We start from the raw sequence: 15,682 nt of genomic DNA on the forward strand, positions 1-15,682 counted from the left end.
AGTTTAGTGAGCCTCCTTCCTAGTTATTAGTAAATGTGTAACGTTTCAGCTATCTGTACCACAGTGTGCAAGATAGTGTAGTATTCTGCATTTTGAAGACGGAAGGTTGGCTATGGCTGTAGGTTCTGTAATCCTGTTGTTTACTGGTAATCTGGATGGTATGGTAACTCCAACACTCTCACACATGGACAAGCCAATAATCCACAATGATTCCATGCAAAATTGCAGCAACAAACTGGCGATACCGCCATGCTACTAACTTTTGAGTACTTTTATTAAACAAATGGCAAGATTAAGCACTTTCATCTAACAATTAGACTTCATCAGAATATATGCCAGTAAACTTCTCCACATCTTAAATATCTAAGTAAACCAATTACATCCTGTATTACAGCCATGTAACTACACGTATATGATCAAAATAATTAAAAAGTTGTCTTTGTATATTTTATCATAAATCCAGTTTAAAAAAAACTTCTCAATAAAACAAATTACATAATTGAAGTATATGTTTATGTAACTCATTGTGAAAGTCTTAAATATTAAAATATTGACACATTATAACTTAACAGCATGAAGTGCCAAAGCACTATTAATTGAGATCTTTTCACTGATTCCTGTTTTTATTTGCACATAAGTACATCTGCCATAATAATCAATTATACTCCAAACATTCTTCCCATAAATCACCCTGAGAGTTTTGTTTAACATGCGCCAATATCCTGAACTTAAACATCTTGTCATGTTTCCATTCAATGGAGTGCTTACTAAGGGCACTAAATTTAGCCTTCTTAAAATGTGGGAATGCTCATATATATTTCTTCTTAATGGGTGTTCTATTTTTTTCTGCACTGCAAACCATTACGTAAATGACACCTACAGTGCTACAATTGTAGGGACCTTTTAAATTCAATTTGTGTACACCACTTATAAAAATAGTTCCACCCATATAAATGTATTTACACCGATAACACATGCTACATTTGTTTGTCCCCATGTTTATGTCATACATGTTCTGCAACCAATTCCTATATTCTAAAATACTTTTCAAGTTATGGGACGTTTTATAAACAAACCCAAGGTTATCCCACAGTGCTTTATACTTATTCTCAAAATAAGAAAACAGTTCTCAATAACTGTTAACTAAGTTCCTTAAATAATCACTAACAATATTATATTCCATTACCACGATCATTATAATTCCTTTCCTTGATGTCATTATTTGGTTCCCATTCAGAAGCCTGAAACATCATAAGCCTGAAAATCAAAATCCTGAAACCAAAAGCCTGAAAATTCAGAATCCTGAAAACTCAAAATCCTGAAAGCCCAAAATCCTGAAAGACCAAAATCCTGAAACTCAAAATCCTGAAAACACAAAATAGACATACTGATGTCATTGTGGCTTAGCCCTGTGGTGTTAGGTCATGCGTTGGGTTTTAAGTGAGTTAGGGTTAGGGCGCAGGTTAGGCATGTATGCAATAGTGAAAATATTGGGGTTGAGGCGGTTTAAGTGAGTTAGGGTTAGGGGCGGGTCAGGTGAGTGTGCGATAGTGATGGGACTTAGGGTTAGGGTCAGGGTTAATGTCTTTATAGTGACATATTAGCATTATTTGTGTTTTCAGGATTTTGAGTTTCAGGATTTTGGTCTTTCAGGATTTTGGGCTTTCAGGATTTAGAGTTTTCAGGATTCTGAATTTTCAGGCTTTTGGTTTCAGGATTTTGATTTTCAGGCTTATGATGTTTCAGGCTTCTGAATGGGAACCCATTATTTATATGTGTATCACAAATTATTTCTTGATGTAAACTCACTGCCCAATAAAGATATATAAATTCCCCTAGTTTTCTTAACAAAAACTTCTATATTGTCTACAAATTCTTCTAGGTAGCTCCTTTCAAAAACATGACATTCAATTTATTTGCTTTGTCATCGCATTGCCTCATTTCTAAAACCATTCTGGCCAGTTGCACAAACTATCCCTTAACAATATTCTTCTTTTGATGTTTGGGGTAGAAATTATTGGAATGTAAAAAAAAGAATTGCAATAAGTTATTTTCTGTTGTTGTGTCTTTCGGCTTTTCCTGGTTAGGGGTCACCACAGCACAACTCCAGTCCGCTAACGATTGGTAGTTGATTTTTACGTGCCGAGTTACCAGCCCTGACACACAACCTTCAACGAAGGTACGTCCATTCACACGTCTCCACTGGAGAATCAAACCGGACAGCGTCTTACTGTGAGGCGACAACGCTACCGCAGCACCACCACCGCGGGCTGGAATAAGTTATTTTCTGTAAATGTTAGAAATGAAACATGATTATGATCTATCTAGCCTTCCTAACTAAAACATCTAAATAATTAATTGATTCAACAGATATATTATATGTAAATTTTAAAAAAGTGGATGCTGAATTCATGTATTCAGTAAATTCATAAAATTTACCTACAGTTTTGTACCATAATATAAAAATGTAGTCTAAAAAACACAAATATAGTTTCCAGCAAGAAGTATTCTTACAAGTAAAATGTGCCTACATTCACAATATGTTAATACAAGGTGTACGTAGCAGTGTCTACATGCTACTTCCATAGCAACACTGTTTATGGTGGAACGGCTCCCTCAAAATGTATAAAATTGTTGTGTAGTACAGTCTCAGTGAAATCACATACTATGTTCACATCTCTATTACCAATGTTATCACATTCAGAGAGCATTAACCAAAACCACTCCAATCCAATATCATATAGGATGGATGCAAATAAATTGTTTACATCTAATGTGACAATCACTAGAATATGCATATTTTATTTATTTATTTATTATAGAATGTACATCTTGGGAAAGTTTTCCTAAAACGCGCCTGAAGTCTTTTAACAAATGTGGAAAGATCTTCAAATAGTTTTTTTTTTACAATGTGATCAATAGATAATGCAACTGGCTGAGTGACAGTCCCCCCCCCCCCAATGTTCAGTTTGGGTATAGCAAATATTATAGGAATGAGAGTTTTTATTACCTTTAAAAATTAAAAGTATTACCATCAATATATTTATTCGATAAAAATTAATCTAAGGTGATGCTTATGTTCCTGTTAGCAATATTCACCTTGTTGTCGTAAGACTTGAGTAGCAATGGGGGGGTGCATGTGCTCCAATTTTTGTGAACTTAGTTCTATGGCATTGGGAGATTAATTTGCTATTTAAATCAGAATTGTTTAAGAGATGTACAGCCCATTTTAGATCTCTTTACAATATTTTTATGGTGTGGGATGGTGACATCTCCTCCTTAGTTGCTTTGGTGGATTGGATGGATAAATCTTCCAAATTTTTAAAGTTACATACAACTGGGCATTTATTCTGTTAATTATTTGGATGTTATAATCATAAAACGATATGGACCCTTTGCTTCAAAACACAAGTTGTCACCCCTTTCACATTAAAAGAAGCCTGGTTAAAAAAACAGGTAGTTGGGATATCTAAACTTACTTCAGACAATCTAGGATTTCAAGAAGAAGTTACAAAACTTAAAGAGATGTTTTTGATGAAGGGTTGCCTGGAACAATTGGTGGACAATTGTGCTGATGATGTTAGGCAGCACCACTTAATGACCCCCCTCATTTATTATCAAAAGAGGTGATACTGAGACTGACCCCCAGGGGAGACATGGTTCAAAAAACTTTAACAAAGCTTTTGTACTTGAGTATGGTATTGATTCACACACAATAAAAGGCACTACAAGAAAACATTGGGGTAATTTTATCCATCTTGGTGTGTTGATAGAAAATTTAGGTAAGGAACCAGTCTTTGTTTACTAAAATAGACACAGTTTTAAACAATTATTAGAGAGACTCATTGGCACTTATGTGAACAACAATACTTATCACAACGGCACACACAAGTGTGGTAGATGTAATCAGTAAAAATACATTGACCACAATATGCAAGGGAGATTTTTAAGGGATTGTGCCATAGGGCTCTTATTTGCAAGGTTTAATTGCAACACATAAGGGGTGGTTTATGTTGCATGCTTTAAATGTTGCCCTGTTTTATTGGCAAGACTCAAAATAGCTTGAAAGGTAGAATCTATCAGCATGTTTACAACATTACCATGGGTGATTTGAACAATGTCCATGCAAAGCACACAATATATTGTAAGAATGAGGGTAAATTTCTGTTTCACGTTCTTGAAAAAGACAAGCCAGGATGTAAAGAGAGGTGATTGGAAAAATATAGAACAAACAGAGTTTGTATGGCAGCTTAATTTCCATGTTTCAATAAAACTTTGGGTATTATTAGTGTTTTAAAGAGGAAATCTATAATGTTATAGTTATTTTTATGCTATTTATGTATGATTTACAGTGACGTTTTTATTTTATAATGTTCCATGCTTTACAAATGCCGTCTCTTTAAATCATAGTATTTCTAATTTTACGTGTTTCTTTTGGGTGGGATTTATGTATTTTAAAATGATTTTCAATGCTCTAGAGTTACATTCTGATGAAGTCCAATGATTAATGTTTTGAATAAAAGTGATTTGAACTTTTGTGGTGAGTAGTCGACATTTTTTCTGTTTTCTACATTATCAGTTTTATTTTGTGGTGCATACCAGTGGAGTTATTCTTGTGTTTTTTTGTTTCGTACGAGTAAGATGAGAAACAAATCACATACTTGCATGTGAAAGCGAACACTAAAGACTAGAAGTATCTTTCTCCTAGCAGCATTTAGTTATATGAATAGATATCACCAGTAAAGCACTGAAAGTAGTTGCTAAAGACAGTTGATCACAGATGTTTTCACTGCATAGTACTCAGACATTGCTTGGTTAATTATGTCCTGTTACTATGTTTGTAAGGTAAAATTGAGAACACAAGCTAATAAATAGCATGACCTCTAACTTTTTGATTGCATTTCCAATTCATTTTAATGATGGGAACCTGCTGGAGCAGCCAAATAATTGTCCTTTAGACTGGTCATTAAAAAAAGATTATTTTTTTAAATAAATAACAACAACAAAAAGGATGCAGTAAAACTTCTCCATTTCCATTAATAACCTATAACCTAGACTTTTCCAAGAGGGTGCTCTCTGTCATTTCTGCTTGTCACTGACTTTCAGCTTGAAAGACTTAATGAGACAATTGAACTGATTTCTCTCTCTGAGCATCCAGTTAAGACATAGATCTTGTACCTGCTCCATTCTCTTTGATCCTTTCTTACTTGTCTGAAATCTTTGACTTTGGTGTCAACTATTCTTTCAATAAGCTTCAATTGGTCACTATCCAGTTTTGACTCAGACTTGGACTCTTCCTCAGATGTCATGTTTGAAGCATGCAAAACCATTTTACATGATGCTTATCACCCCAGACTTTATGTCTGAGATCCACTTATTTTAGAAAAGTTTACTTTTCCAGTCCTTGAGTCAAATGCTTCGGCAGATCTTATGTTTCTACCCTGGAAGATCATTTTCTAATGACCATTATTTTATCTAAGAGAATATCAGAGTTGTGGGCTCTTTCTGTCAAGCCCGTGTATGTAATTTTCAAGAAGGAAATGGTGGCACTCATGACTCTTCTTTTATGATATATTTAAAATCGTTTTTTTCTCAAAACTTGCATATTTTCTGTCTTTGGCCTAGCACTCTTGTGTGGGGTCATTTACTGTACTCCAAAAAAAAAAAAAAAAAAAAAAGCTCAGCACTTGTCTTAAAAGCATCTTCTTTTCTGGTTTAGCACTTCTGTATTATACAAAGTCCCTCACTAGCGAAACCCCCCCCCCCCCAGGAGTACCCACTTCCTTACTAAGTCCTCTCTTATTCAGTTACACCCCTAACTTCTTAATTTCTCTAACATGTCGAAGGGCCAGATGCTGGCGTCCTCCCCTGTCCAGTTGGTGAATCTGGGAATATTGAGGCAATGTTACAATTGCCTCATGTACACAGACAACCCTCTCCTCCTCCCACATAACACAAATACTTGCAAGAGATGCAGCTATTTGGCCAAACTGGAGGCTGAGCTCTCTCAACTCAGGACTGGCAAGACCAGACAGGAGGAGAAGGCAACTACACACACCACAAAACCAGTCTCACATAAAGCTATCACAACAATGAATCAAACACATAAACACACTAAGACATACTCGGAGGCTCTGAGCAAAAATTTACCTAAACAGCAGAGGCCTCCAAAGCAGACACCCAAGCAACTGCCATCTCATGACACACCACAGGCAACACATAAACCACAAAATCAGTGTGCAAAGCAGTCACAGCCCTTAAGGCCAAATACAACACCAAACATACTTGTCATAGGTGACTCCATAGTCAGACACACTGACGTCCCACTCACCAGGCTGAATAAGGAGAGGGTCACAGTAAGCTGCCTATCAGGCGCTAGAATCCGCCACATAACACAAGCACTCAGGTCACTCCACAGCAAGTACAAATATGACACAGGCATTGTCCATGCTGGTGTGAACGACCTGAGACGTACCTCCCTGGACTATATGAAAAGAGACATAGAGGAGCTCTCTGATTATGTAGCCCAGGCAGGTATGACCCTGACCCTGAGCAGTATCCTTCCTTCACCAAGAATGATGCCACAACATAGAGACAAGATGATCAGCTTTAACAATTGGCTTAATTTCTGGTGTCATTCAAAGGGGATCCAGTGTCTGTCTGCCTGGGATGACATGCTTGACAAGCCACGCTGCTTCGCAAGAGACGGCTTGCACCTGTCACCCCTGGGATTCCGGATATTGGCTAAGGCTCTTGCCACCCCCATAGTGCCTTTTTTAGGCAAGGCTCAAATTCTAAACCTACCACCCTAGAAAACAAAAATGGGAAGAAACTAAGGGTAATGCTGCTCAATGCCAGAAGTCTAAATCTCAAAATGCACGCACTCGAGGCCCTTCTCAGTATGGAGAACATCGATGTCTGTGCTGTAACTGAAACCTGTTTCAAGGCTCCTGGAGCACCCCGGCACTATCAGGTTTTACCTCATATCATGCGTTCCAGCCCCAAAACCCGGACCACACCAAAAAAAGAGGGGGTGTATCCATATTCATCAAGGATACCCACACCTCCAGGTTGGTGGCAACGCACGAAGCATCGGAAACCATCCAGGTGCAATTAACCATAGGCAAAACTGCTCTACAATTTGTAGCATGCTACAGGCCACCCTCTCAAACTCAGGAACTCCACACAGCCTTCCTGAAGACACTGGAGGGTATAAATGTATCTCCAAACACCATTATATTGGGTGACTTTAACTACCCAAATATAGACAGGGAACATTACTCAAGCCCCAACTTTTTAGCCCAAAGGTTCCTGGAGTTCATAAATTCAAATGCCATGGAACAACTAGTCACCGTTCCCACAAGAGGAGAAAATATACTAGATCTCATCATCACAAACATGGGGATAAAATGCTCCACACCAGAAGTATATCCCTCATTGGTGAGATCAGATCATAAACTAATCTCACTGGAAATTCACATCCCGCCCCCACCCCAAACAAAAAAGACCACAGTGAAGAACTTCTCTAAAGCAAACTTCACACTACTCAAGACTGGTGTGGTATCCTTCAAGGCCCCCGAGCCAGTGGAAACCACAACCCAAGCTGCGGAAGCCCTTACAAATGCCTTCTACGAACACCTCCAGGACTGCATGGATCAGGCAATCCCTAATAAAACCAAGACTCTTTCCACCAAGGGCAAACGTCCAGTCTGGTGGACCCCAGCCATAAACAAACTTTACAATAAGAGGAGAAAGCTGTTACATGATAGAGCAAAATCCATAAAAGAGAAGACACCCTTGATCATTATTAGTAAAAAATACGAGCACTCATAAAATCATCCAAGGCCAACTTTGAGAGAAAAATTGCCATAGATTCAAAAGACAATCATAAGGCCTTCTTCAGCTATGTTAGAAACCTGGGTGGAATCTCCCAGATATGCTCAGAATTAGTCCAAAATGATACAAAAATCACTGAACCCACAGACATTGCCAACATACTGGCGGACAGGTTCAGTGCAAACTTCACCCCCCTCTCCCCCCCAAAAGGAGAGATAACTATCCCAGTGGAGTGTAGCCTCCCAGACATCTCAAATGCGCAGGTAAAAGCTGCTCTCTCTAAAGCTAAAAACACAGCATCAATGGGACCGGATGGTGTCCCCGGCTGTGTGCTACATGAACTCAATGAGGAACTAAACCCGCACATAAGGCAGCTGTTTAATCTTAGCCTTACCACAGGATACATGCCCAAGGAGTGGCGTACGGCAACTGTGGTCCCACTCCACAAAGGCGGTGCCTCTACGGACCCTGGTAATTACGCCCCATAAGCTTAACAAGCCTGGTCTGCAAAGCTATGGAGAGGATCATAATGGAACTCATAAACAAAGACATAGGGGACTTGCAGACATTGGACCCGACCCAGTTTGGCTTTGTCAAGGGCAGATCATGCCTTTTGAACTTGGTCGACTTCTTCAAACAGTCACCAAGGCCATTGATGAGGGAAAGGCAGTCCATACAGCCTACCTTGACCTTGCAAAAGCTTTCGACACAATACCCCACTCAGGTATTATAGAGAAACTTACCAGCTTAAATGTAAACCCATATGTCACAAGATGGGTTGCAAACTGGCTAAAGGACAGAACCCACAGGGTCAGAGTTGCTGGCACCATGTCAGACTCCAAGCCGGTCACAAGTGGTGTCCCACAGGGCTCAGTCCTTGGCCCCTGTTGTTCGCATCTACTTCTCAGAAGTACAGGCAAACATAGGAGGACTATGGCTGACAAAGTTTGCAGATGACTGCAAACTGGGCGCCATAGTGGAAAGTACATCGGACACAGATATCCTTCAGAGGGGTGTCACGGAAACTGATAGCTGGTGCCAGAGCCATGGCCTGAAGTTAAATGCCAAAAAATGTATAGTCATACCCTTCGGGAAAAACAAGGTAACCCCAAGCTACCATATAGGTGGCAATCCACTAAGCACAGAAGAGGTTATCAGGGACCTGGGGACCCAGGTTGACAGTGGCCTTTCTTTTGACACTCACATTGCTAAAGTTGTTAGAAAGACCTTCTACATTGCCCACCTGATCATGAAGGGATTCACATCCAGATCAAGTGAGGTCATTGTTCCCCTGTACTCTTCACTTATCAGACCAATGATTGAGTACAATGCCCCATTCGGGATGTATCTCACCCGACACCTGCAGCAATTGGAGAGACCCCAAAAGTTCCTAACCAAAAGGATAAAGGGTTTCCAAAATCTGTCATATGCTGCCAGACTGAAGAAACTCCAGCTCTATTCAGTCGCATACCGCCTGCTCAGAGGTGACCTGTGCCTGACATACAAGGCCATGTCCAACCCGGAATTAATGGACATGCTCCACCTCAAAAAATCCAAATCTACCAGATCCACTAGAGCAAGCGACTTAAACCTTAGCACGGATATAAATAAGACATGCTGGAGGGATAGATTTGTCACTCAGAGACTCCCTATGCTGTGGAATAAAATCCCGGTCCATGTGAGGCAGAGCACCTCGCTGGCTCTGTTCAAGAGAAATCTTGACCGGTGGATGGGAGATCATAGGTTTACCCCGGGAATCATCTCTGTGTCACTGCTGGACAGAGGCAAAACAAACTAATGGGCACAATATTTTTTAACATAAGGGGTGGCGTAAGCCACAAAACTTTGGGCTAGGCTTATAAATGCCTTAGGGCAGATAGCCTAGTATAAACCTATGAACCTATGAACCTATGCCAGAAGTCACTAATAAATCCATCCTGAATCAGTCTGCTAATGTACTAGCTTTTCCCAGTATTTTCTAACCAAGATGACTATCAACACCATTATATGACTCCACAAGCAATAAATATTTTATATGGACAGGTTTAAATCTTTCCAGATGGATGCCCAGTTATTCATAGCCTTTGCTAAATGAAAGCAAAGTTGGAAAGCTTTTAGGGTTATTCTTTCCATATGGCTACTGACATGAATTGAACTTTGCAGTATTAAACATGGAAGGCCCTGCTACAACTGTTGTTACTACAGTTACTTCCTACTGCCTGTTATATGTAATGCCACTACTGACAATATTTGTGTTACTGCAGTCTTGTCAATCCTGAACACTTTTGCAAAGCACTTAAAGAAGGACATCCGGGTCTAGGTTTTCTTTTGTTTTTTTTTTTTTTTTGTTTGTTTTTTCATCTGTGGTATGTTCCCATGGCAGCGGCCAATCAAAAGAATGCATTATGAACTATTTCTTAGAGGTTCCTGGTGATGGACCTTTTCTTATCAGATACAAAGTTACAGATACAAAAGTTTATATATATATATATATATATATATATATATATATATATATATATATATATATATATACATACAGTGGATATAAAAAGTTTACACACCCCTGTTAAAATTGCAGGTTTTTGTGATATAAAAAAATGAGACCACAATAAATCATTTCAAAACTTTTCCCACCTTTAATGTGACCTATAACCTGTACAATTCAATTGGAAAACAACCAAATCTGTTAGGGGAACAAATATAAAAAAATAAAAAATGTACAATACACTGGTTGCATAAGTGTGCACACCCTTAAACTAATACTTTGTTGTGTGTGCACACACTTAAACTAATACTTTGTTGAAGCACCTTTTGATTTAATTACAGAGTACTAGAACTTGTGGTGTAACGGGAGTCATGCTCTCAACCTCTCAGTGCAAGAAATCTGGAGAAAGTCAGAAATAATGGAAGGACAAAGACCCAAAAATAGGGACAGACTTTAAAAATTGTTCTTATAAGCTTAGAAAGTTAGTAGAATAACATGTTTTGACTTATTATGCATTTTTTGAAAGATATGTACTCTGAAACTCAAATATCCGTCATTATTTAGTATTATTCAGTGACATCAATCCTCAATGATTTGCCAGAAAACCACAGATTTTATGAGGAACAAACCAAAAACATGAGTCAAAAATCTGGTCAGTGGAGAGTTATGACTGGAGTAATTTATCTGGTGTTACAGGGAACAGAGTAATGAGAGTCCCAGTGTGACTGAAGCATTTAACTGGTGCTTCCTAGCACATTTAATTGATACTACTAGACACTGCTTCCCCCACATGACATACACTGCAGTCCTCCATGTGGCATTGTTGGCCTGTTAGAATGTGTAAGCAGTGGAAGTGGGATGGGAATGAACAGGGCTCCAAAATGTAATAACTCATATTAGGAAACTGTTTCTTAGTTTAAGTCTCGGATCTTTCTATAGAACCTAAAAGTAAGTGACAACATTGTGCATGGGGACAATTTTATACAAGCCACACAGTATAAGTCTGTGAATATTTTACGCCGAGCACGTCTCTCCCATTTCATACTGCTTTACTGAAAAAGTCACTTAACTGACAAATCTCCCTGGTCATATCTGAAAAGAAGTAGTTGGGTTTGTCTGGCCTTGCCCTGTAATCAGTTATGTTCTATTTACCATCAAAACTTGTGTGCTATACTGGGAACCTTCTGTAAATCACATTCAACAAGAGCAATGGAGTTGCAAACTCCTGATGCTTTCTTTAGTACACACTGCTTTCAAAGCTTGCACATAATGTTCAGTTCAGCTTTAGAGATATAGTAAACACCAAAGGTAATTTTACAGACAACAGCATTATTACACAAAATGCATTAGAAAGGGTGTACTCATGACCACAAAAATAACACTTATCAGTGTCATAGCATTGTTTATAAACTAAAGTACCTACCACATATACAATGCACTGATACTAGAAACAGTTTAATGCACACTACAGTAGCAGCTGCAGTGTTTTATCAACTTCTATTTGTTAACCAGACTGGAGCACTGATTCACATGGACCTTCATACTCTGTCCAGGAGCAGTGTTTAGTTAAGCAAATTGCTCAGAATCAAAATGTAGGCACATGGAGGAGGCATACCTCTTAAATGTCCAGATTTTCGCCTCGTATTTTTGGCCTATTCCTCATAAAATTTGTGTTTTTTTGGCAAATCATTGAGGATTGAAGTCATTAAATAATGAAAGACATTTAAGTTTCAGACTTCATATCCTTCAGAAAATGCATACTAATACAATAACTGTTATTCTAGCAAAGTTCTATGTTCACAGGAGCAATATTTAAATTTTGTCCCTATTTTTAGGCCTTTGTTCCCCATTATTTCGAGCTTTGTCCAGATTTCTTGTGCTAAGAGGTTGACAGGTATGAGGAGGAGGGAATCAAACATTGGACTATAGAAAGCATCCTATTAGTTCATATCCTTCATTCTCTGTGCTGTCAGGCTAGTATTAGTACTAGTAAACATTACTGCTACATTGCAACACTTGCTTCAACAGGTGACAGGTTTACTTTATAGATCGCTCATAAATATGCATTTATTATTACTATCACACTGATGAATACTGATCATGTCTAATCAAATAACTGCAACAGTTTGAGTATTTGATGTTTAACTGTTATGCCATATCGTTATCATTTTTAAATACAGAATTTCTTTTGAAAGGTTGTTGTTTTACATACAGAACTATCAAGACAGTATATATATAAAAAAATAAATAAAAAAACAGAACCAAACATAGCTAATTACAAAAGATAATATCACTTACCACAAACAGGAAACAGGTATAATATTGGCTGTTGTGGTTTAGCTGGTTACTTATTTACGTCAAACCCTTTTAGTTGAGCTGTTATGGGCAAATGGCCAAATACCAGCTTTCTACTGGCCATGGAGCTCACATGGCAAAGTTGTGTCAACCAAAAACAAAGATGGACCACCTTAGTTCTGCTTGTCAAAGTCAAGGAATATCACCATTAGGTATTCGGATGGTCATCTGAGTGCAAATATAAAAAATATAAAAACAGAAGAATTCTTCTTGTAGCACCTTCTTCTTCTAGCAGTTCTTGACAAAAATCAGGCATTACTTCCCTCAGCTAACTGAAATGGAACTGCAAATGCAGTCTGTTTAGGTAAATTGCAATCTCTTGGTTGAAAAAGCAGGTGCTTGAGAGATACAAGGTCCGAATTGTTGCCATTGACTCCTAGGGAATGAAGAAATTATATTAAATGGACAAAGTCTGAAAGGAGAAGTTTTTTTTTCAGAGAAGTTCTGAAGTACTCAGTAGTACTATTTCATTATCAGCAAGAAGTCGGCATTGCCTTTCACTCAAGACAGCTACTTTTCTGCAATCCAGAAAACCACACCTCCATTCTGACGTGAAACTGCACAGCAGGCCTCTCATTTATGAGGACTTCAAAAGGTATACATTTAGGCTAAGTTCGTTACGTTAACTATGCGCTTCTCATTGTCAAAATACAGGTTTGGGAACAAGGTGATCTTCATTTTTACAGCCTAGCTGTTCTACAGGTTGTGTGATTTGAGCAAATCAGCTGTTCCATCAACAAAACCAACTCATATTCCACTGCAAGCCTGAATATAAACAAGGGAACTGAAATTGAGATAACGTACCTTATTTAGGCTGTGTTATGCAAACTCATTGCCGAGCTGACAGACAGGCTCTCACTTGTTTAGCTAACCTATATTGTTAACAGCCAAGTATATCCACTCTGTCCAGTGATGTAGGACAGAGTAAAGAACTGGAATCCAGACAACCATACATAGTTCCAGACCAGAAATTGTTACAGTGTGCAATTTCTTTTAATGTAAACAGTAGCGAAACCAAAGGATTGCAATTTCAAGAAGAGTGGTAGAATTTCTTTAAAAAATGCCATGCCTAGAGTGAAGCATAATAACACCAGACAGTCTGATTCTGTATGATTTTGTATTATTTGTTTTAAGAGCTATTTGCAATTATCTGACACTTTTATCAGTTTTTTTTTTTCAAATTTAAGGAATTTTATTTATTTATTTCTGTATCAATGAACATTACCTTTTCTTTGTTTCTGGAGCACTTCAGTAAACAACCCATACGGAACATTTTTAATATCTACAAACCACATGGTTAAATAAAATCTACTTGAAACTAATCTAGCATAACATTTTCTGTACTTCAGAAGAATACTGTACTCTCTGACATGATTGGTCAATAATACTCTAATCAACTGTAGCACACTGCTGACAGCAAGAGTAAAATATGTGGCTATCTGCTAGCATTTCATAAATGTGTCCCAATAGCACCAGATGGTGAACGACAGTTTTGAAACAGTATGAATTTGTTGACCTTGGCAGTGCTTCATTTGACTAAGCACTGTTTAAAAACAAGATAAACAAATGGTAGCTTAAAAAAGCATCTTATCAGCTGGCCTTTACTCAGGCGATTATTTTTTTTCATGACAGAAAAATGAAACAACAGTTGATTTGTTCATTTAACCTGCTGTGCGGATTACATATAGTGAAGTACATATATCTGCTACCAGAATTCTTACAAAAGTAATAAAAAATACAGATAGTTCCATGAAACTACTGCAACTAGTCATTCTGGTGAATACTTTAGCAGGGGAACAGCAAACGTGCAGTGTTTCCAACAAGGACTTTTAAAGAGAAAGGTTAAGGCTATTTTCAGGCATTCAGTTCTAAAACCAGACTTTGCTGCTCATTGGTCACCATCAGGCTTGATGACAACATATTACGTGCTACAAAGATAGTAACAAGGCTCAGAAAGTGGATCCCAAGAAGGCTACATTCAGAAAGATTACTTATGCAGCTGCATAAAGGCAAAATAGTACAGACAATGAAAAGAAATGCAGCCCAAAGCTTGCTAACTATGAAGCAGGAGTGACATTCATATTTCTCAGCTGCCCAGATTTTTGCCTCAGATTTTTGGTCTGTGCATCATAAAATCTGTAGTTTTCTGGCAAATCACTAGGATGATGTGCAGTTGAAGTCACTAAATAATTATATATATTTGAGTTTCAGACGTCATATCCCTCAGAAAAATGCATGCTAAGACAAATCCTATTTTTTAATTTTTAAAGTCTGTCCCTAGTTGTGTACATTTGCCCACCTATTATATCAGATTTTGTCCAGATTTCTTGCACTAAGAGGTTGAGAGGCATGGTGACGTTGCATGACTGGGTCAGACTAATTAAGAAATTTGAAGGGAAGAACTCAGCAGATCATGTAACAACTGGCACTGTGTAATGATAGTCACATGACTTTCTAAGCCTAGTACTGTGCAGGTAGTATATTCACAATGATGTGTGTTCATACAAGCAACAGCATGCTGCTAGAAGCGCAACTGAGATCCCTGATAAGGACTACACAGCAAAGCCCCTAGTATTGTTTCAGTGTAAATGGGAAGGAAATAGGTGAGCAAGCAGAAGAAAACACAGAAAGGCAAGGATGCAAGAAGAATGGCATGGGGTAGAGAAGTAAAGGGCATTTTTGTTTTTGGAGACAAATGCCCATTTTTTTTTATTTCCAAGAAGGGTAGAGGAGAAAGGTATTGATGGGAAGGTGTGGACAGGGAAGAGTGTATAGTGATGACAGCAGGCTCTGCCAAACAGAAAAAACAGACAAAAAACAACAGGGGAGGAACTGCAACAAATGGGGAGGGGAACACAAAGGAGAAACATAATGACAGACAGACAGACAGACAAAGAACAACTAATGATGGGAAGGATTATACAACTAAGGTGGGAGGAACAAAACAACGAGGGACACAGAACATCATGACCAAGGTCGGATAAGGTGTAAGCTGATTGCTAC

General features: G+C 38.2%; 1 protein-coding gene across 1 annotated transcript in view; it reads right to left on the reverse strand.

The window, feature by feature from the left end:
* Nucleotides 1-13,555, reverse strand: part of LOC122788132 (glycoprotein-N-acetylgalactosamine 3-beta-galactosyltransferase 1-like) — a 142,660-nt gene extending 129,105 nt beyond the window's left edge. Inside the window, exon 1 of the mRNA XM_044055074.1 lies at nt 12,623-13,555. The gene's annotated coding sequence lies outside the window, so the exon portion shown is untranslated. The remainder of the gene's footprint in view (nt 1-12,622) is intronic.
* Between the last annotated feature and the right edge of the window lie 2,127 nt (nt 13,556-15,682).

The sequence above is a fragment of the Protopterus annectens genome, chromosome 13.part0 (genome assembly GCF_019279795.1).
Source record: "Protopterus annectens isolate FY-2018-M chromosome 13.part0, PAN1.0, whole genome shotgun sequence".
NCBI classification, from domain to species: Eukaryota; Metazoa; Chordata; order Ceratodontiformes; family Protopteridae; genus Protopterus; species Protopterus annectens.